Source organism: Temnothorax longispinosus, chromosome 7 (genome assembly GCF_030848805.1).
Source record: "Temnothorax longispinosus isolate EJ_2023e chromosome 7, Tlon_JGU_v1, whole genome shotgun sequence".
Classification (NCBI taxonomy): domain Eukaryota; kingdom Metazoa; phylum Arthropoda; class Insecta; order Hymenoptera; family Formicidae; genus Temnothorax; species Temnothorax longispinosus.
In genome coordinates, this window is record NC_092364.1 from 3,771,773 (window position 1) to 3,796,136 (window position 24,364).

Consider the following 24,364-nt stretch of genomic DNA (forward strand, 5'->3'; position numbering starts at 1 on the left):
CGTGTTACATCGTATAAGAACATCGTATAATCGTTACGGGCAGAAAAGACAAGCAATGAAAAAGTTTCTTTTTAAAATATAAATAAATTTGTGCAATAATGGTATAAAAAAATTTGTAAATGGTATATACACAGTAAAAAATTTAATGTCCCAGAAAGTCTACTCTAAATTTTGTGTTAAAATAACTCATGCATTGTGTTATTTTTTACATTTAGAAATGTTATTTTAGTCGATATAACATTTCTAAATGTAAAAAATAACACAATGCATGAGTTATTTTAACACAAAATTTAGAGTGGACTTTCTGGGACATTAAATTTTTTACAGTGTATAAATAAATAACCAAGTTATTGGAGATTTTAGTAAACCTAGAAGTTTTATTTATCTACATACAACGTGTTCGAGTATCAGTTCAGCTTATCACTTCGCTGATTCTCTCGATAAATCTCGCGGCGTCTTCGACTAGCTCCAGCGGGCTCTCCTCCGCCGTGGTTTCTCGATCGAGAAATGAAAATGTAATCGTTCTTGCAATCTAGTATATCGGCGCGTAAGAACGTTTCTCCAATGTGTGCGGATCATCCGGCAGAATCTTCGTATTGGTACAACTCGCGGTCCGCGCGTATAGTAGGCAATCTTTGTAATTATAGAGCAGAGACGCGCGTCCCATTAGGTCGGTACCCTCGCGCAAATCCATCGACGAGGCGGAGGCAGGCTGGGAGAGGGAGAGGGTTGGCAAGATCGAAAAGCGTTCAGCCGCGATGATCGGACAGCCTAGGTGGCTCGACGCGTTGTCGCGACGTCGAACGACCCCGCGAGAAATTTAATTACCCGCCGCGGAAAATAGAGTAACACGCGTCCCCCGTCGTCGCTGAAATTAGCGGCTCGGTCGTGATTGGCATCCGTGTTAAGAAGCCGCGAGGGTGAGAGGCGTACAAAGGGGACGATCGTTAATGCGCGGACGTTTTAACGGGCAATTACGCGATACGGTGTTATTTGCGAGGTGTTTGTGAAAGCGCGCGCGCGGTGCCTCGCGGAGGCCGGCGAAGAAAGGTCCGCTGCCTCGCACCTCGTCGAGCCTAATCCCCGTTCTCTAATCAGATTAAAGTTAAAAACTCTCGCACCAACCGGACCGTGATAATTGGGCGTGAGAGTAACTGCTGCTTGACGTTCGGAAAAGTTAACCCTTTAACGATCGCACCCACATATGCGAAGTTTTCTTGCCGACATTTGTCCGTACAATTATCAAATTAATTGAGAGACGCGAAGATAATTCAGAACTTCATTATTTTCTCCAATTTTTAAAATCATGCATATGTAAAAAAAAACAGTAACCGGATTCTTAAACTTAATCGGCTTGAAATCCGCGCGATAAAGTAACATTTCTGAAGTTTCTGCATTCGTTAACCGCGTTCGCGTGGTTCGCGGCGTTATAAACAAAGAGGCGAAGGGCGGTGGCGGCCATTAAAAAATTCCTCGCGCCATCGCGCCATCCAAGTTCGCGTTTTCCCTTTGTTTCCTCCGCAACAGCGTAACGTACGGCCGTCCGCGAAGGACAAGCAACAACGAGCGGGTACAACGGGAAGTCGGTTGTAAAGTCGGGCGAACGCTTCTTCTGTTGGGCCGTCGCGTCGCGCGTCGGGCCGGGAAACGCCACCCACATGCGTGTACGCGTTGTAGCTCACACTTTTTCCACGTGGCGCAGGAAGCTGTCACGAGTAACTAAAAGTAGCCTCTGCGAATGTTCGTGTTACGCTCAACGCGGAACGCGTTAATGACGGTTCGGCATGCTTCGCCTTTGTCTCCTTCCCTTTAGAACAAGAAGTGTTGAAACATCATTTTATAAGAAATAACGCATTAAAAAATATGTTTCTCTCGGTTGTTGTTACGAAGCTTAACAATTCACGTTGCGATCTGTATTATATTGTTCGTCATGCATATATCTCGTGTATATCTATATTAGAGAACTGACATAATACCGGTTGCATTTGACTGCCGGATGCACGCAGCATACAACAAAGTATACCGGAATGAAGCGGACCATTAGTGCATCGCACCGTACCATCGCATGCATTTGTCCTCGTACATGTCTCCTCCTCGCGCTCCGTGCGGTATACACGCTTGGCTCATCGCGCGCGCGTACGTGGCGCGCGAGCAAGCGAGATACGGGCCGGCGCATGTCTCCGCTAATCTAATTTACTTCGGGCTAGATAAAAAACTCATTTACCGCGAGGCCAGACCAGGCAGTCTTGGGAAACGACGTTTTTCTGCGCGCCCTCGAGAGAACCGGAAGTGACGTGCCGGCTTGCACGGGTCTCTCGGCACGGACCAGGTCACGATGAAATCCTTTCTCGCGATGAGGTGAGAAAAAAAGAGCAGGATGCGCTCGAGAGGAAAAGAAGAGAGGCGGAATCGAAATGTCGAAATTTGGACTGACGAGGATGTTCAAATCCCTGGAAATTGAAAACTAAAATGTGTACCTGCTTATATTTAACTGTTGTTCACGATGCTCGAAGGAGAAACGCTGAAACTGCGAAATTATATAAAGATTGCGAGAGCCATCGTAGTAAAAGATCGGAAAGGCGGATATGGAGAAGTTATTTGTTCAAATAGATCATGATGGGAAAATAGCTGATTATGAAAATTATGCGTTGTTAAGATATGATTTTTACATATTGTTATTTGCGTCGATGTGCAATACATATTTCTCAAGTTTGATTTCAGTGTGCTTCTACAATGTACTTTTTTGTATTTCCTCCGTAGCAACCAATTAATAGCGTTAATCATAGGTGGTTAATTAAAAAATAGTATAGCGCGCGTGTCTACGGTCTACGCAATAGAATACGCGAAAAGTAGTAGGGTGTAGATGGAAGATTCTTAGATTGCACTTCCCGGCTGCGCGATGCGTCAAGACCCCTGGCAGTGAAATAGCAGAAAATGGTTTAATCGTTAGAATACTATTACGCTGAAGAGTGTTGTAATCAGTAACGAGCGGAGGATAGCACTTAACGCAGTAATTTAATGCAATATTTATGCGCCGCGACCGCGGCAACGTGATATACAGCAAAATCATACTTTGGGGGAAGCACTTTCCCCCGGTTGCACACCAAATTTATGCGTGAAGTTTAATGAAAATATTTCTCATTATAGTTTTATTTCTTAATACGTTTATATTTAGCTCATTTTGATTTAAAGGAAATTATAATTTTATGGAAAGTTCTTATAAAATAAAATAGGCAAGAGTATCGTTGAAAATATAAAAATTAACAAATTATTTGCTTTGTCGCGATTTGAAGATACTTAAATAATCATTGGTACAAATTATACATTAAGGACGTTCTCTCGGCCTTATACTAGAGAAAATCGATTTTCTTAGGATTTTCTTGAAACTGTGTATATACGTTAATTTAGGTGTGCTTTATGCGTGGTATAAATTTCAGTACCTCTTCCGGTATAAAAAATCGAGATACTGAGCCTCAAAGTTTCAACTTTTACTAATGAAAAGGTTTTCCAGGCTAAACGGTAAGAGATACGAGGTTGGCCAAGAGGACCAAAGTTGCTCCTCTCGTCGAGTTCTATAAGGAAAAAATGCCATAACTAAAAAAAAATTAAAAAAAATTTTTTTTTTTTTAAACTGAGGTTCAGTATCTTTATTTTTTATACTGGAAGAGGTACTGAGAGAGAGAGAGAAATTTATACCACGTATAAAGCACATCTAAATTAACGTATATTTACAGTTTCAAGAAAATCCTAAGAAAATCGGTTTTCTTTAGTATAAGGACGAGAGAACGTCCTTAATCTTGATAACGATAATCATGACACAATGGCAACAATTTATGTGATTTATTTATTCTCGTAATATTTTATTTACAATATTTACTTCTTGGATTTGGGTCATTAAAATATTTGTAAGATACAACGAAATGTACTTACACACTCGCAGAAAAGACGAAATTTGGATGAGCGCGTCGAGGTATTCTGCGGTCGACTTTTCTCTCGAGTCAGCGCGTTATTATTGTGCATCCCTGCTTCTGAAGCGGCACCTATAATTCATTGGTTCCGCGGCAGGTGTTTTCAGGCCCTCGAAGCGTCCCGGCGCAGGGAAACTATTAAATCGCGATTTTATGCCTGATCAGCGTCTGGACGCGCCTGACTGGTCTACCTGAATCTAGGAACAGAGACGGTTTACACGCTAATTAGATCAATCTTCCATCCTTCGCGTGTGTATGACTTTCTCATCACCTCACGCTTAGATAACGGAAAATTAATGATATTCTTTAATACATCAAGTTCCCTCTCACATATTTACATTTAAATTGCGTACAAGTAATTTCGCTTCAATGGACAAGCTCTTTTTTTTAATTTCTCCATATAAATTGACACATGTGTATGTTTTTTTGTCTACTAGTTAATATCGTCAATTAAAAGCTATCAAATATCGCACTTATATTTGTCAGACACATAGAATACGTAGAAATAACAAGATAGAGATTATTGCTTGCAGCGAAACTTGATTCGATATTAAGACGTGTACGCTTACGTGACGACATTGTTCCGTAATCCCATCATAATAATGCCACATCATGAAAGTTTCGGGACATTGATGCGGACGAAAGTAATTCCTGTTAACCGGGCGCGCTCGATTAATAATCGACCGACGCGCGAAAGGGGACCACGAGAGCGTGCGGCCGTCGTGTATCCCATTTTTGGCGAACCCGTCAATTGAGTTACCGGTTTATACAACAAAGTATAAGGTGCGCGAGAAGTATAAGGACGACCGCAGAAAATTCCGCTCTCGTTGTGAGAAAAGCGGACACGCGGCAGCAGGTGCGAAACTTCCAGGGATGCCTCGAAGACTGATTAGGGAATAAATGTTTCTTCGGCGCTTTCCGGGCAGGTGATGCTTCGCGATGGAAAAACAACTTCCTGTCCGGTCGATGGCTCACGTCCATCTCTCTTTCATTAGATCTAAAAATATGTTATCTGAATAAATTGTAGTATAATCATGTTTAGAAAAGTGGATAAATAGCTAAAAAGCATGTACAGTACAAAATTATTTTAAAAACCATTTTTTGTGAATTATTTAATTTACTTTACAATAAACATAATTAATTTGTCATGATTTTATCTGTTAAAATACAGTTTATCATGTTAGAAAAAATAGCAACATTTTGGCTAATCAAATTACTCGATCGATTTTTATGTGAAACACGCTCGTAGTTTAAAGATTTAATCTATCTCCAGTTAATAAGGAATGGAGCAATTATAATGTTCATTAAAATTATACATTATTGCTTGCTGTCAATATTGATCAGCAGAAAAGTATATTTTCACGCGTGGCCGAACCGTTGCGTAAGGTTTAACTTGCGGTATAAATAAATGAAAGTTAATCGAATCTGATAAATATGTCTGTTATGCAACATTACAACGTTTGTGACTTTAATAGATATGATTTTAGCGATCGTGAAATCTCATTGAACGTTCAGATCTGTGTGTATACTTGCAGTTATGTCCGAATACATTTCGAATCCCCATCTCATATATCACATCGTTACATTGTCCGTAGCACACTAAATGCGGGTTTGCTCATCGTATTAATCATTGTACATACATAATATTACATTGGTTCCTTCATACATAGCCTGTTTGATGCAATAAAAAAAAATACTTAGATTCTCCTCATATATTTTAAATATATTATAAACACTGCAATTAGCATCAAGTAAACCAGTAAACGCAGTGTTATTAAAAATAATAGAGATGTTTATATTTCTTATTGCAATATTATATAATCAATTAATGCTGTACTTGCAAGAAAATTTTCATATTTCTCACACAAGAGAATATAATTATTATTCTCGAATTACTATACGAAAAGATATACTTTTTAGAATATCTGGATAACAAAATGTTCATTATTAAAATAGATGCAGATCGCGTACAGTATTTTTACAGTGTATCTTGCGTCTCAGGAAGGTGAGGCCACCGCGTCACTTGTACAAAAGAAGAATTTGAGTGCGCAAAAATGTGAATAATAGGGTGCGAAAGGCGATGAATGCTGCCTTTCTCCCATAAATCAAGCCCAAGTTGCAAAATTATGCATATACCATGCTTTTGAAACTTTGTATCGTACGTAATAATGGTCGTTTTTTTTATCGACACTCCCTGTCACTGGACGCGCGTGTATCGAACGCTTGACGTGGCTCATATTTATGAAAGCGTGCATCGGTCGACGGACAGGTGCAACTGCAGCGCAACACGAGGCACGCGTCTCCGCTCGTTGCAGCTGAACTAATTACCGATGGTGCATTGACGGCGCGGTTAATACGAGACTCTCGACTTTGGATCGCCGCTGTATTATCGAGACGCTTTCGGGTTCGCGAGCAGGTTGCTCTCCTTTCCAAGGTTCGGCTAAATTACAATTACTTGGCGATTCGCCGTGTATTCTCCGTCGAATCGTTTCTCGTCGACTCGTCTCGAGATTGTTATTGCTACGAGTCCGATATATGCATAAGAATTCTATTCTCGATTTTTAGCACTTATTTTAAATTGCAACGACTGAGACTGTCGTTGCAATTTAATATTATACATTCGATCTTGCCGTATTGTGTCTACGGTGAAAATAATCACGAACTATGCCAAATATAATGTAATTGTTCTTAAATATAAGATATATAAGATATATAGATATATAAGAATTGCTATTGAATTTTATATTATGTTACAATAATGAGATATCGGAGAACATTTTTATTGACACTTCATCTCAATTTACGTTAAGTGAAAAGAGGTAACGTGTGCTTACGAGATAATTACCACCGCTGATGACGAAGTGCGTAAATTATCGGGGCGGTGCCTAGATTCATTGCGGATAATGATTTACCGATAGAAAATGGAGAACCGCGGGGAATAATTTCGACGCGGGGAAAATAACATCTCATTTTCGTATCAAGGCTCGATGCCGCGGCAATTGACACGCGGCCGCGCGCGTTTCTCATTATATTAAATTATACCGTCGTAATGCGAGTAATCGATGGCACTCGTAGCATTTAGCCATTTAATTCGGAAATGAGAGGCCGTGATTTTTGTCAGGCGTAACAGTAGAAGTAATAGGCCGCGAGAGCTATAATTTATATAGCTAAAAAAATTATCTTCCTCAATGGGTTAATGCAAGATCCTCGTCTCCGTTTTTCTCTTTCTCTCTCTCTCTCTCTCTCTCTCTCTCTCTCTCTCTTTAGATCTCTTTCCATCTTTCTTCCCTCTTGACTTTCGTATTGCCGTATTATCGTGCTACCTCCGACCAAGGTGGGCGGGAACGGTTGCTTGACAGATCGACTCAATTGTACGTGGTAATTTCACGTTTGCGATCGCGATGTTTCTTTTATCACAGTTGTCATTGTCAAGAAATATATTATTACGGGGATGCTTCTATTAGTCTATGCTTAGCCTGTAATTCGCGGTCATTAATTACCGCGAAAGTGCGCGATTAACCCTCTTGCGCTTCGCTACGCGGGGAATAAGATTATTGAGTCGGACTCGGAAAACATTTTTTAACGCTTATCGAAAAATCAAATATTTCAAATTCCACTACTAGCAACGTCGCGCGCAATGAAAATATATTATTTCGATTCTCGATAATAGGAAATTAAAAAAATTTTTATTCCACGTTCGGCGGTTAATCGTATATCGAAAAAGGGAACGAAACAAAACGGAACCAAAAAATGGGCTTATCGTACCGCCGCAGAAAAAAAAGACTGTTTCACGTGTCGTGCGATCTCATTAGTGTCCGATGCACCAATGCGTTCGGCGCGACAAGAACCCTCTCGGCTTCCCCGCAGATACATTATCGAGTTTGCCTTTGTACGCGAGTATATAGATGTCATGGATTTTGATGGATCGAGTAAATTGTGCGTGGTAGTCCCGTGTTTGCTTTCGCGATGGTTTATTTGTCGCTCATGGAAAACTGGATAAGATTATCGATCGTTAACATTTAATACTTGTTTCAGGATCGACCAGATGAATATAGGCCTTTGTACGGTCGAATCATGAGAAATGACAAGCATCTCCTAGCTTCCACCTGTATATTTGTCTGTCTCGATATTTGTTTTCTATGCAGCAATGACTGTTATTGACAATCCCGAGATTATATGTGATTTCAAGAGAATTCTATTAGCGACGACGGTTATAAATCGAAACAGGAGCGGCGCGGGCGGGGGGGGGAGACGATCGCGGAAAGCATCTGCTCGTAAAATCTGGCTATGGCGGACGGTAGCGGCGTCGAAATTACTTGCGTCATAATTGCATTGCCATTTACCTAATTTTTTGTTCGACCGTCCGTTTAAGACGCGTCGTGTGTTCTCCCGTGCACGCCACGCGTCCGCCGGCTATCGGCAGGTGCTTCCTCGAGAAGCACGGTTGTCTCTTGCGCCCTGGTGGATTGGCCTTAATACTCTCCACGGAGGACTCGAATACTCCTCACACACCTTGGCAACTACGAATCTTTCGGCATTCACCGATTCCACCGTCCTCTCGCGTTGTTTCGAAAGTATTCCGCTTTGACTTTCCATTGCGTTACGTTTTCGTGGGTGTTTTAGAAATTGGCATTAGTGCGACATACATGTAACAAAAATGTCTTTATTTTGACAAGACTTGTTTTATGCATCGTCAGTTTTGACCAATTTCGACGATGCAAATAAGGCGCGTATAATCGTCACCCGATTTTTGCCCGCAGTTTCGATCGCGCTCGATTTTACGCGGCACGGATCCGCAGGTGTTCCGCTCCTGGCGAGGCATAGCCGGTCTGCGCCGATTATACGCGTCTGCATGAGTTGGCCAGGTAGTAGCGGGCAGGACTTCTCTCTTGGTGACTATTACGAGCGCGTATAACCGACGTACGCAGTCGGTGTACATCGCGATAAATCGCCCTTGATACGTATCTCGGGGCTGATCGTGTGCCGACGATTTCCTCGGGACTCTCGCTCGCACGATAAAGCGGAAGAAGCGCCATCGGTTTACTCTCAGATTCTCGATTTTAGAAATTAAAATACAGATAACTGAAGAAATTGCAATATAAATATTGTATAAAATGAGAATTTAATCGTACAGTAAAAAAAACGAATTAATTTATACTTATACAAGTCTGTCGAGCGTCTTTTATACGTCTTGATACGTATCTTTTAACTGGATATGTTTATGGAATCTGGATTTCTTTCGTTAACTTAGTTAAGCTTTCAATCACCTCTCTTAACTCATAAAAAGTTTCTTCTTGTCTCGTAGGTCTGAACATTGTGCGTCGTTATTACAACGGGCAGGTGAAATTTTCGATCAACGTAAATATACAATTAACGGTTAAAATGTTTGCGCTCCTCAGACTCCCTGAACACGTGCCAACGACTCCATCGTCGACGATGCGTCGTAGCGAACGCAAGCTGCACGCCGGTCGAATGCGATCGTATGAATCACGTGGAACGCGACCAAGGTATCATTACGCCGGCAATCACGGTCATTTGTCCCAAGCGTTCTAATTAAGAGTCGATCGGCCGGGCTGAGTTGCGCCGCAAAGTTCATTGCAGCTCCGTCGCACAACATGCAGGCACTTTTTTAAACGCAACACCACGCATCTGCGTCGAATAAAACGATTCACGCGGTCGATGAAACGGGTAAATGGATAGGTGCAGTATATCTTTGTTTCCAACGAAATAATTTCACACTTGAATGGAAACAGAGAAAGAGATACATTTTTGTTGCGCGTATTTCATGCTTTGATTTTCAAAAATATGAATTTTGATATATAATGAAGTTTACATCATTTATATCAAAATATTTTTCTATGTTCAGCCATAGTATTCTAATGTGTACAAATTGTTAACCAACTTTCTCCTATCTATTCCGGAATTACGCCGCTTTATTCTCGCGCTATATCCACGTCGCGATATATTACGTTATCGCGACTCGGGGTTTTACACTCTCTCACATTTTAAACTCTTACATGACGCTATTGAAAGAAACGCCTGTGAGAAAAAGAAGATATTCTTCTCACAGACGCACAGATGGTGGAAGCGCCTCTAACTCGTGTCCCGGTTTTAACGATTATTACGCAATAAATATTTCCGCGATCTAGACTGTACGCCGCACGACTAACAAGGATGAAACGGACGGTGCTTCGTGCCCCACCGAGGCGGGGAATCATGCGAGTTTCGGCCGTAAAATCGGCAAAACGTTCTATTGTTTTATACCGGCCATAAAGTTCTCCAAGGTATTCGTGACTGACTAAATGAACTCTTATCATTAATTCTGCCAGACGTGGTAGCGCATTCTGTTTCTGTTTATACGCATATATCTTCAAAAAAATAATCTGAATTATCTACAATCATTTAGAAACAATTCTTAAAAATTCTAGACTGATAGCTCGCTTGTCTTTTAAATTCGCTTTGGCATTTTTCCGAGCCAAATTCATTTTTGCGTTAACTTGATTGCTTTTTCGCTACGACCTCGGCCGTTCGGCTCTCACATAAACGATTTACGCGATTCAATTCATCGGTCATTGCCCTGTATCTAATGCGATCATTAAATAGATCGCAGATTCGAGATTGGCGAGGTTCAAGATTGGGAAGTGTCCCCTAACATTTGAGAATATGCCCCCTTGTGCCATTCGAGAAAAACGATTTTCCACTCGCTGGCCGCAGCTTTCCCAGGGATCAATGGATCGTCCGATCGGCGACGAAATTCACTATTCCGCTCTCGACCAACGTTGAAAGGGATTTAAGCTTAACCTCTCGTTTACAACGAGGGTCAAGCGGATGCTCGAGTTTCCCTAACAACAATGTCATTGAGAGGATCGATAAAATTTAATTTCTTTCTCTAAAATACCGATTCTTGACAATTCTCATTGCTTTGTCGTAACCACACGCGATATTTTCTTTAATACGAGAGCCGCTTATAACTTATAGCAGTTAAAATTTTCTATATTTGAAAGAAGTTTTTTAAAAAAAGAAACGTTTTGCTTTTCACCGCTCTGCGTTTGGTACCGTTCGTTTCTCTTGCAAGACATTACTTCCTGAGGAGAATTTAAACTCAGACTCTAGCCGATAGAGGCTAGGGAACTTTTCCATCGGACCGGCAACAACCCGAGAGAAAGAGCTCAAAGTAATATTATTTAACCGTTAAAGTCAGTCCTCGTTAGGCTCTCGCCGATAGAGGCGTGGGTCGTGTCGTCGTATATTAGTTTGGAAACGCCCCCGCGGATCGAGGGGGATGATGGCACGCGAGATTAATAGCCGTGGGGTCAAGTACGTCGGTATATATATACGCGAATTACCTTGGAAACTTACGGCCGATGTTGCCGCTCAGGTTGTCTGGAAGCGATCGAAAACGCGAACTCGCAGGGATATACCCCCGGGGTCAGCTCGATTCGATCCCGAGCGAGACTTTTCTCAAGATGTTCGATCTTGCCGGTAAACACGAATCTCTGTCGCGGGCAGTGCAAACGGCAGTTCACATTGTTCGATCGGTCAATCTGTACAGTCAACTTTCGAGATGGGTCAACGCGAGAGGAAAACGCGAGCAAAACTTCTTCAAAACTTTTTTACAAAGAAATTGTATACTAGGTTTTTTTTAAACCTGTTTTTTTAGTTTACTAATTTATAATACATATTTTACGCACGCATACCCAGCTTTGTTCGTTAGCTCTATCCTCTTACATTGTTTTTTTTTTAAGTCATGAATAGCGTGGAGAGCGATTGCCTTTTTGCAACCCTTCTCTCGCATTTCTTCGCGCTGACTGAATTAAATCTCTGCTAACAGTGGGAAACACACGACTTCGCGATGCAACATCGTATCTTATCGCGATCGATCAGATTGGTATCGATAAGAACGCGCGCGACCGTCAAACCGGCGAAGTGATCGCATAGCTCACATATATCTGTCTCGGAAAGTGAACAACGGAGCTGGCGTATATATCTATTAAGATTTGACCCTCGCACGCGAAGTCTTCGTAAATTCGAAATTGTTTCTGGCACGCGGCGAGATTTTTCGTTACGTTCTTTTTCCAAGGCGCGTGCACGAACACGAGCCCCGTCCGTCGTAATTTTTGTTATTCGGCGAATCTCACGCATGTGTGGCGGTTGTAACATTTATTTTATCGACACGCACGATCGGCGCGGTGCGCGAACTTTTTATCCACGCTGACCTCATGCGAGAGGTAGAGGGAGACGGAGACGGTGGCGGGAAGTAAAGGCGGCCGGGATACGGAGTGAGATGCAGGGAACGTCGAGCGAGAGACGGACACACGTACGACTCATACGACTATAATAGAAAATTATTCACGCATTACTCAATCGTTCGATTAACTCGGGAAAGATAATGGCACAATTGTCTTGTACTTTTTAAAGCGCTCCATGCCACTCGCCAGCCCGAGGATTTACGAGCCATGTTAATATTGCTGATTTACTTTCAACGGTGTCGGCCGGCGACGCCACACGGTACTCCAACGTGTGCGTCAGAAAATAGATATCTATTAAAATTTATTCGTTTTATCGGCGACTCCGGGTGATTAATGTCGGGGTTGCGCGTTGCGCAATCGTCCTTATACGAGCGATCGTAGAAATATGCCGGCAATCAGGATGTTACGATTGATTAGTCACCGCGCGTTCGCGCACATCTTCACAGCAGAGATTCAAAAAAATTAATAAAATCCATATTTTTCACACTTTAATAAGGACGATAGGCATCACGTTTGGAGGCACACTCGAGCGCGCGTGTATACGCAACTTGGCGAGAGTTATTACACGCTTTTCGCAATACCTTCGCAATCCCCCTCGCAATCGATTCGTGCCTCTCGCAAGGGCGGCCTCTCGCAACGCGGCAGCGTGATCCGGAAATGATTAGAAAGCGATCGTAGAAAAAGATGTACGAGCGGACGCGAGGTCCTAACGCGCGATTCCGGAGGGATCGCGCGCGCGCTCGTCGTCCAACGTCGGGCATTAAATCCTCGAATGCACACCGCCGGCGTTCCCCTTCTGTGAGTCCAGTTCCTGGACGCGTCGGCCTGGACAAATGCCCGGATACCAGCGGTGGAAGTAATGCGTCTTAGAGCCGCTGCCGGCGCGACGCGCCACCACGATCGCATAATGTCCCCCGCGGCCCATTACGGCGTTTCCCCGTTCAGGAGACAAAGTCGGAGAATCTCGGGCTTTATCGGGGAGAGCGGAGAGAACTCTTGCTCTCGTGTCCGACCGTGTCCGTCCTCGCGTGATTTATCGGGGGATTATGGCGCGAGTTCGCCCCACAAGTAAAACGCCGCACGAATCTCGAGATTCACACTTGTTTAATTTCTTTCTCAGATTTTAATATGGCGCGCGTATTTGAAGATTTGCGTGAAGATTCAAGACTTTGTCTTACAATTAGCTGTAGATTCCTCGAGAAAAGTGTGATCCTTATTCGGAAAAAAATTAAATATTCCGATACTCGAGCATTAAATTAACTTTTCACAGTCAGCAGAAATGCATGATGAAACGCCTGAAAGCTTTTGTTATCTGGTTATATATTCTTGAACCCTTTGATCTTCGGGTATAAAATAATTGTGTAATTAAATTCCTGTCTCAAAAGAAAGGTAGGAACGACGCAAAGAGAACGTTAACGAGGCAGAAGTGACTAGCGTCATGCTTTTCTCTTTTTCGTTTCTCGTTCCTTTTGTTTCTTTGCCTCTCTTTTCTTTCCTTTTTTTTTCTTTTAGTCTCTCTCGAAGCCAATTTGAAGGCATCGCGCGCTCCATTTGCGTTGGGAGCACGGCAACGGGCTATCCATCGCGGACGAATGTTCCCGATGGTTTATCGTGCAACGACACAGGTGAAAACGTAATTAAGAATGCCGCTTATTAAACCACGTTGCGCTCGCCGTAAGGGCTCCGACGCGAGTAAAAGGTAAAATAACCGCTCGCCCGGGCTCCATGGGTGGCACGGTTAGCAGCCCATCCATTTTTCTGACTGCTTGTTGTTTCGCGCCGGGGGTCCGGAGCTCCTTCAATCCCGAACCTCCCGAGTCCACCCTATAAAACCTCTCCGCTCCCGCTATCCCGTCCCGAATCCGCGAAGGCGCAGCCTCCGTAAAATGCCTCTCCGGAAATCGTCCGCTCGTCCTCGGAAAAACTATTTCTCAATTTGCTCCCTATAATTTCGCAGCTTGATTATCTTGATAAATAATTCTGCGTTGTTATACGACGATAATAATTTAAACAAATGGCAGAACACGGTGTGAATGAGTTGATATTTGACAATATTAATGTATTACAACAACGTTAATTCTTAACGTTAATTGCAGTTTGCCTCGTCATTCAATTATCCGAAGTTTTTATCCTTCCTTCCTTCTTTTTCCGCGACACCGTGCCGATCTTCGTGGCACTTTGGAGAACCGTTCGAGAAATCAATCGGCAGTCGAGTGCCACGAGCGAGCGATTCGAGCATAAAATGCCGATGTTGCGGACGTCAAGCGGCGCCCGGTCGCCATAAACAGCCAGCGCGATCGTGACGCAATTCCCTCGCGAATACCAATTCGGGGAGACTCATCGTCTTTGAAGCGGTTAGGATCCGAGTCCGAGAGGGCCCTTGGACGATGCCCTTCCTCCTCGGGCTCCTCGACGGGGCAACGATACGCGCGCGCGGGTCCACCGCGTGATTCTTGCGGGCCTCGTAGCGCGCCAGTCACGCCGTCCTCATCAATCTTGTTCGATTATTCCGTGATGGGCGAAAAAAAAGCGAGCGGGCGAGCGAGCGAGGCGCGGGAGCGGGGAGGGGAGGGACGAGACAAAAGGGAGGCACGAGGTGGGTCGTTATAAATGGTGAGGCGATTTGATTTCTATTAGGCGACGTATTGTTCGCTCTTCGCGGGGGACTGCGCCGCCACAACGAGCGAGCCCCGGTATTAATGAATTTGCACTCGTTCGTTCGCGGATCACAATCAGCCGGGTACGTATCAGCTAGAGCGAAGTGAAGCGCTATCTACGATGCTCCCCGCTCGACGGGGTCTTATCGCAGCTCTAGAAACTTATGTACGAATAACGCGCTTGCAAAAATAGCGGCCGCGATTACTTTTCGCGTCAATCGATTGACCTGTGCGTTCTTTAAGTGCAGTCGCACTTTGCATGCATAAATTGTTATGTAATTACTGTGGAATTAAATCTTTAGTCGGAGTTTATTCGGAATTATTGGTCGTGCCGTGATGCTTGAGTGATGCGAGAAATAATGATGGTCACGCAGATGATTAACGTATGTTAATGAAATGTACAACTAATTGTGTGTACATTAATTGTGCATTAAAATACAAAACAATTGGCTACTTTTTAATGTTTCTATTTATGACTATGGTGATTATCGCTTGCCTTTAATGTTAATTAAAGTGTCGATCTTGGCGCGGGGTTTTCACTTCGCCGCGGGATTTGTTTCTGCGTTTCTCGCAACAGAAAGATGATTAAATCGAGTTAATCTTTGATTAGATCAGGACAGCTGCAATTGATCCTAATTACCAAGTGGAGATAATAAATGGATATTGCGTCGATTGGCTGGGGCCTGCGATTTCCATATAGCGGCGAGTTTTCATCGGCCTCGGCCTCGACGCGGCGGAGAACTTGCCGGCGCAATACGATTCGAGTTAACACTTTTGCCGTATAATAACATAATTACGTTAATCGTCATTAATTAAATGGCACGGCGGAATTAACGTCGTCGGGTCGTCGAGCGGTCGTGGCGATAATGGCTTGAGCAAACAATTAAAATGCAAAACGATAACGCAATGAAATTATCGATAGAAGCGTTGCGGACGAGGTGAGCGTTGTAACTTACGGTTGTGTCGGGTTACATCATCGAGCGCGCGCTTCGATGAATTCGATGACTAAGAATAAGAAGCATTTTTGCGCTTCTCTGTGGCTAAATATTATTACTTTCGTTTTCTCTCGTTTACGTAATACAATCGACGTCGCGGCGGTGAACGTCTGTGCGGATAGTAGACCAGCGAGAATCGCACTGCCAAAAATCTTTCGGTCGGACATCGGTGATCATAGATTCGCTTTTATTTAATACATTATTTTTTTATAATTACTACAAGTGAACAAGTAAATAAATAATATACGCATAAAGCGTATATTATTACTTACGCACTTACTTTTTGCACTGATAATATTATCGTATCTGCTGAATTAAGAATTAATTAAAATTTCAATTAATGCATTTCCATGATTAAAATATCGACGCTATTTATCATTTGGTAATATTTTTGCGTTATTGTTCATTCGAGATCGCATCGTTCTCAAGTCTACAGGATATGGCGCATGCACGCTGCATGCAACCAGCAAACGCACAGGCGAAAGCCGCACTTCCGTTTTACAGTCTCGCGTCCGCACGCCTCTACTTATTCGCGCGCTGACGTTAATAGGTTTTTCGTACTGGCGTCTCAATAAAGCGGATATTTACCGAGCAGGTGCCCTTTGCTCGATGCCTCGACGATGAGGAAGCACGCCCACCGTCGTCCCGTCGTATTTAAGGACGAACTTAAGGGAGGTGTAAAGAAACTCTTGTCTACCACGGCTCTCCATCGCCGCGTCTCTCGCCTCGATCTTTTTATGCGAGGGCGTTGACGGGAGGTGGACCATCGCAAACACACCTCGCGGTATCCGTCCGGGCGGATAATTTACGTCGTGACTTTATGAGAGTCTAACTAGCGGGTAGACTATGCCGCGCGCCGGCTCGTACTACTATTGCGGCAATTCGTTTCCGACGCCTACGTCGCCGAGATCTTATAGCCGGAAAATGCGCAAAAATTTACGATTTTGTACGTTTTTAAACCTGAGCATACGGAAACCTATTCCTAGCCTATTTTTAACACTGTGCCTTGAATCTTTCAACTGTTAAGACGAATCGAGCGTAAGAGAATTTTACAAGTCGAATAAAATTGAATAGGGGAATTAAACTGTGTGGAATATATAACTCCTTTTTTTCTGCCATTTCTTAAAAATTATAGTTGAAAGTATATAAATATTTTCTCGGAAGTATATCAAGTATCTGAAATACTTTCCCAAGTAATAAAATCGATAAAACATGTCTTTGCTGAAAACAAACGTATGACGCTCTGTATCCCATTAATATAATTTATTACGAAAAATATTGCAAAATCTTATTAGAAAAATATTACATAAATGTGTGTAAGATTAAGACTGGGATATCTTAGAATTAAGATATTAAAACTTAAAAGATTAAGACTAAAATATTTAAAAAATGCTTCAACGATTCGGAGCAATTCTCGTACACGGCGCGCTCTTTTTACTCCTCGCGGTCGCTGTCAGCTCAGTTTCACCTCAATTTTATGGGAGAGCTATCCGTTATATTAAATACACCGACATTGATGCGCGGAATCTTATTTGCAAACGAGATTTCGAGGGGCCTGCTGCGGGGCCTCAATTTCGAAACTGTTACTTTCGGGTCTGGTAATCCCGCCGCGACGTGTTTAAGCCTCCAAAAAGGACTCCGCACAATGGCGATCGTGAAACCACTTCTGCCGGATGACACAAGCATACAGAGCGAGTAAACGAGGGGGCAAGGGGGAGATGGAAGGAATAGAAGTTGCGACCGAAAAACCGATTTCCTGCATGAATTGACTTGGTGCAGGAGGGCGCCCTTCCTGTTTACCCGTAGGATCTCCGCCACCTAATTTCGCCTCCTCGATCCCCGCCGTTTTTGCTACCTATTTTTCTTCTCGGTTGCTCGCGACGTGATCCTGTTACATCAAACCGCTCGGAAGAGCCCGCCATAATGGGGACGTTGTGATGTGTCAACGTTGTTCCGTTATTCAAAATTCGCCAGAGGTTTCCTCGATCAACAAATGCAACAGGCAATTTTAAATTTAGTATTAATTTAATTTTTCAATCCCATATATTACGCACGTTGCACTTTCTAAATGAAAAATTTTGCATATGAGATATCGTCGTTCATTAACAGCAATTACGGAAATTTAAACTTAACTCGAAAGGGGGCAGAGACACGCGCCGAGATTCCATATACTTCAATATTTCAATGTTACGAGGTAATAATAACGATTCAGATGGTCATGTTTGACTAATTCTCTTCATGCGCCTCTTACAGTCTCATCTCCATCAAGTGTACATGAAAGATCTCAAAGATGGGACAATGACCGAAGAAAACCTATTACAATCGTTGAACGATTAGCCCGATCGTTTTTTCGGATTGGAGCGGCGGGAGGACGGGCGAGGGAAGGCGGCTGTCCGAGGTGGAATCACGGGGAGGGCATTCACTGGCTTTATGAGGCAACAATGACTAGTCATCGACGGGCTTTCGGGATCCCTCTTCTCCTCTTTGTCGAATCGATTGCCTCTCTCGCTCGCGTTCGGCTCCGTAGAGGACCGCGATGATTAACACGCGCGTCTGTATCTTGCCTGTTGAAAAAAAAAACAGTTGTTGAAAAAATAAAATAACATTGTTTTTTAATTACATACAATCTTATGTAAATTTTCTACAAGAGTGACGATACGAGAAATTGCACCAACTAAAAATAAAAAATTATGCACAATATATATAGTTTAAATTTTCTCAATCATCTTCAATATCCGATAAAAAACATGAAAATAGTAAGAAAATGATATTTTACTCTTTTATGTATATATTTTAATATAATTGTAAAATCTAAAAGATTTCTAGTAATTGAGAACAATTTAATTACATCGTGTATAATTTTTATTCTCAGTTGGAACAATTTTTTGTATCGTTACGTTTAAATGTAAGAATCGTGTAATTAGAACAACACAGTTTGGTTTGTTGAACAATTGTTTTTTCAACAGGTAAGGTAGATGCTCGTCACGGTCTTGTACGGGAATGAGAGAGAGAGAGAGAGAGAGACGATCGAATCGGCATAGGAAGGAAGGAGGATCCGTCTCTTGATTCGATCTGCCGGGGCACGGGCAGACTGCCAAATGAAATAACCCCCGCGATCGCGCGCGATTGTTACCGGCCGCGAGATCATTATTATCTTCGTTCCGTCTCGTTCGAGGCACGAACCGATGTTCATTACGATACCAACATCGTCTTACCGTAATCGTCCGGTCGCGCTAATTGGCAATCTAATTAGATTAATCGTCAAAACTTGGTTTATTAACGTATCAATCTATCCGCGCGCGGACGCGCGTATCGACGAGGTGACAGTTCGATTCACCGGGCTGTCGAATGGGGCGCATCCTCGGGCCGGGCCGCTTCGAGCGACAGCGGCGATCCATCGAGAGGGGGGTGTCTCTTTCCACGGCGTCCCACGAATTAACATTTTAACACTCCGGGCACCCCCCGCGGAGGCCCGCCTCCGCCTCATCGAGACTTTTTTCTTCCTCTTCCTCCCCGTCCGCGCGCTTCTTCCGCTGCTTCGCTGTGATGCGCGCCAAGGAGATCCCTCGATCCTGGCCGACCGATGGAATTAGATTAGCTCGATGACTCGGTCCCGTCATTGGAGCGATTAATCCAATCGGATACGTAGACAGGATCACGCTAGGGGCAATATTACCAAATGAGAATCGCATTCTTTCGGTCATTATTCCTTCTTAGTTCCGGACAATAACGCGAGCAAAGACATCCTGCGGAAAGAAATCTGACGTTTAGCTTTGTTTCCTGCTTAGCTTTTTATTTACTCAATTTATACCATCAGGCACAACATTTCTCGAGGTATGTGCTTTTAGAGCAATTATATTTCCTCGAAGAACAAAAACGGTATGAAGATGGATATACACGTTTTAGAAAGCAGCTATTTTTTTCACGGATTACTTTAATATAAAATATAATTATATTAAAGCACAATACGATGCCCTTTTGTACTTCTCGACCGAAGATACATTCAATTTCAATTTTTATTCTGTCGGTGCTAGCCGGATTTGGTTCTCAATTAGATTAGATTAGGCGAGTTTCGAGCGGGTCAGCCGTTGATGCGATTAATCCAGTCGGATGTGTATCGACGCGCATCGGGCAGCGAGCCTGCTTCTCGATCCATCGGAAAGCACCGTGAAACACGCCCAGGAAAGGAGAGAGAGAGAGAGAGAAAGGAGAAAGAGCGAGAGGGTATACGAGCTAACGGGCGTACAGATGGAGGAGGTGCCGGGGTGAGAAGTCGATCGAGAGCTGCGATCGACCGGTCGACCGACCCGATCGGAAATCGGGCGTCGAGAGCGTCCTCGAGGCGTTGATACCTCTCCGCGCAGGTAACCAAATGGTCTTGGACTCGGTTTCGCAAGGTGCCTCGACGGGCAATCGACGGGCGCGTTCACGTGATTAAGCCCGCAATTAAATCGGTGCGCCGAATTTTCTGGCCCCGCGACTCCCAATACCGATCCGCGGCGAAATGTGCAATTACGCGCTTTTATAGATAATTAAATGATAAAGTCGACTCGCGTCGACTCGGCTCAATCTCCGTCCGCTATGTACATATAGCCCCCTTTTCATCATTATAACACGGCGTAATGTAAGACACGATCGCGACGCGCTGGAGAAAGCCGTCGAAATATATATCTCGTAGTACACTTGCGCAGAAAGGGATCCTCGCGGGTGTATCGTATTACGTAAAAATTTTTAAGGGCTAATGAAAGTCCATGAGGATCTCATGTCGCTCGCTTTTACAACTTCATATAAAATAATACTATAGATCTCTCACAATAATTGAAACGCGATGCGTCAGTTTGAAGTCGTATAACCGGTATAACTGTAGATTCTATCGGCAGGCACGCTGTTGCATGCACTTTGCGAAATCGTTTCGAGTAATGATTATTTGGCGAGGCTAGTACCGGACGTGGCGCGGCGCGGATGAAACTATCGAGTAAAAAAAAAGCGTTAAAAAAAAGAGAGGGAGAGAGGCAGGGAAAAAAGAGAGGACTCGTGGAAGAAGAAGGGACAGAGGAGCGGGTGCATTGTTTCTGTGGGAGGATCCCATGCATAACTTAGACAGTCGTGCACAGGTGTAAAAGGAGAATGCGCGTGTGGGTATTATGGGATTTCAGGTGGTGGTGAAGGGGAAACGGGAGTGGAGGCGGCAGCGAGAGAAAGAGAGAGAGAAAAAGACGCGGGGGTAAGAGTTAGAAGAGGCTGGCACCACAAAGGCGCGAGTTTCGCCAAGTAATCGTGCCCATTAATAACGCTGCTGATCCACCTCCTCTGGCCCCCTCCTCCCCTCCTCTCACCTTCTACTTTGTTGCTTCTTCACTCCAGGGCTCATGGACACTTGTTCTCTCCTCAAGAAATATAACAAACCGTGCTCTATCTCATTTGATGCGAACCTACCGGGCGATGCTCGCCGATCGCGCGGTAGATTGTATTACGCGGTCCTCCCTCCTTCGATGCGCCCGACGCGCTCGCCGTTTTGGCCCTCAGCAATTATAATTTAACAGCTGGAACGCTGTTGCGCGGTTTCACAGAAATATATCAGTGCGCGAATTTTTTGAAATGGTATTTTCTTGAAAGTTTTATTGTGTGTTTCGTTTTTTAGATAAGAAGATAATCGATGATTATTACAACGTACTCTACTCTGTTTAATGAATGCGTAAGATAATTTGATAAGATTTATATTATAGTTGTCATGGTTATTAATATATTTATCAATAGTGACTAGTTTCTATCGCTGATAGTATAAAGACAATTAATTAAGATAGCACGGGCGTGAACAACATCGAGAAATCACATTTCGTGGAAAAGTTGTCGGACGCCTTGTAGAAATCTGTGAATGAGTTAACTTGCTTCTCCTCGTCTAGTGCCTTCTTCTCGGGCCATCCTCGTGGATCGGCGCATCGTGCGTGATGCCTCGAATAAAGTCGCGTGCGCCTATTAATAATGCCGCGGCTCCGATAGAAAACGGACGTCGGGAGGAATCTAGGCTGGTCATTTGTACGGGTCGCGGCCGGTTCAATAGCGAACCAGCAGGGCCGGCGCGAATTGTCCCGGCCTGACAGTTCCATCGTGCGCAATCGTTGCGTGCACGCGATATTTCCGAGCTTATTATGCGGACGTGCGTATCGGTCGCGTGGAAATCTCCGTCTGCGATAAGAATATCGATATCGATAAAATGTCGAATCCGTAAATTCCATTTCTTTCATTACAATTAATGTTATAAATCTATATATGTTCATCAGAAACTATTACTAAATATTCTGCAGGCTGTAATAAATGATTAAAGCATGATTAAAGAAATAAAAAAGATTTCTTTCTTTGCCGATAACGAAGTAAATTCTCAATAGTATCTTTTGCACTAATTCTCCTTTCTCGATAATCTTTTTTTATCGTATTGTGAGATGAAAATTTAAAACTAAAAATTATTGAGACATGGTTTTACTCTCGTTTATTCGAATTTGATTGCGTATGAGATAAGTATACGCTATACTGTCGCAGATATTTATTTGCTTACATATCTATGTACGCATCTATATAGAATCCTGGCCCGAGAGATCCGTAGGATGACGATACAACCCTCGATCGTGACATTCGGCGTACAAATCCCACGATTGATTATTTATTTCAGCCTATGCATCCTGAATCTAAGTTTCACACTCGACGTGAGACTGACCCCACGTGCTTGACCCCCGCGGCAGGATATACAGAAGGGATTACCGGTCCCAAAGTCCTGCCACGCCAAAGTGACTCCGCATTCACGAGTCGAGAGTATCGTTCATGCGGCACCGATCCATTTCGGAGGCTTCGCTCGGTGGACATTTATCCCGACTTCCTCGACTTAAGAAAACATCGACGGGATTACGTCAGTGCGTCACTTTACAAAGCGACGTGGAAATCGGGAAAAGTGTCGTAATATTCAAGAGCACTGTTGCGAAAGAATAGAGCCGAAGCCGTCATACCGATTTTCGATGAACTGTTACGTCAAATTTATTCATTCAGAAACAACGTACACATGTCGCTCAGCGATAAAATTATAATTTTGAGGAGGTTTGGCGACGGCGGCCACGGTGACGGAGGGATTTTAGAAATTTAATTACAATCTTACTTTTAATGTAAATGAAATAAGAAAAATAAAATTATAGTTTTTAAAGAAGCTGTGAAATATTATTTACCTCTTTTTCTTTCTTTCTTCTTTTCAATATACCTAAATTCTTTTCACCCTATATTGATTTCCTCTCATTTAAAACATCTTGTTCTAAAATCTCAAATTTTTATAAATGTGAAAAATTCCTGGAAATACAAAAAATTTTTAGAAATGTGAAAAATTCTCTGCAATATTAATAAAATTCTTGGAATTTTAAACAATGTACTTCCTTGCCGATTATGTTCTCTTGATACTTTAAATATTCCATATATTTACATAAACCTATATATTTTTATCTAGTTTTTGCCATAATAGTATCTCGCCATGATAATTTCAATAAAAATTTTAAAAATCAAGATAAATAATTTGAAGAATTTTTATCGTTGTCGCCGGAACGAGCAGCCTATAGCCGGTAGTACATGTGCATTTCGGGGAGATATTCGTTCTCCAACATCGTTACCGCGAAATCTGCGATAAACCGCAAAAGAGAGAATTCGGGACTACTCTCTTGACTCCACACCACTCGCAGCTTGCACGAAGAAAAGGAGGATCATGTGCGCTCGTGAGAGAAGAGCTTCGGCTGGCGGTTAGATAGGTATCCCATCTCTTCTATTCCGCTACCCTAGAGAAACGGGATTACGCGAAATCCCGGTCACTTTTATAGGAAGTATATATCCTCTCTCTAGCCAGGGCTATCTAGAACCGTTCCTCTTCACATTCTCCTCTTCTCTTCTCCTATCTCCTTCTCTCTTTCTTCCGTCGTAGAATCCCGCGGCAGAAGGTCAACGTCGGCGATTCGGCTACGATCGAACGTAAGCAGCTGCTATAGCTCCAGTCTCTCCTTTAGATATCTCGACTCCGGTCCCTTTTTAACCCTCGGCGAAGGGCCCATCCGGACCTAATTCGCCGTGAAACGAGGAAGGCCGACTTGCGCAAAGGCGCGTAAGCAAGGATTTGGAGATTCAGACGATGACACACTCGCCTCTATCGATTTTCTAATTCATAGAATGAGCGAGCGCGCGACCTCGTGATTCTCGGGAGCCGATCGAGATGCCGTGGGATTTATTCGAGAGTCGCAGTGATAACGGTTCCTAGTTTATACTCTGGAAAAAATCCCTGTAGCAAGTCCGACGAATTTGATACTTCAATGAAGCTTAAATTTTTCGTTCTTGTAAATTTTTAACTTGTAATCGTCTCAAATCGTCTTTTTATAAATCTATATATATCTACATAAGAGATAATACATACATACTTGCTTACATAATTTATTAAGCTTAAGAATCACATATAAAAAGTCTTGTTCCATTAATAA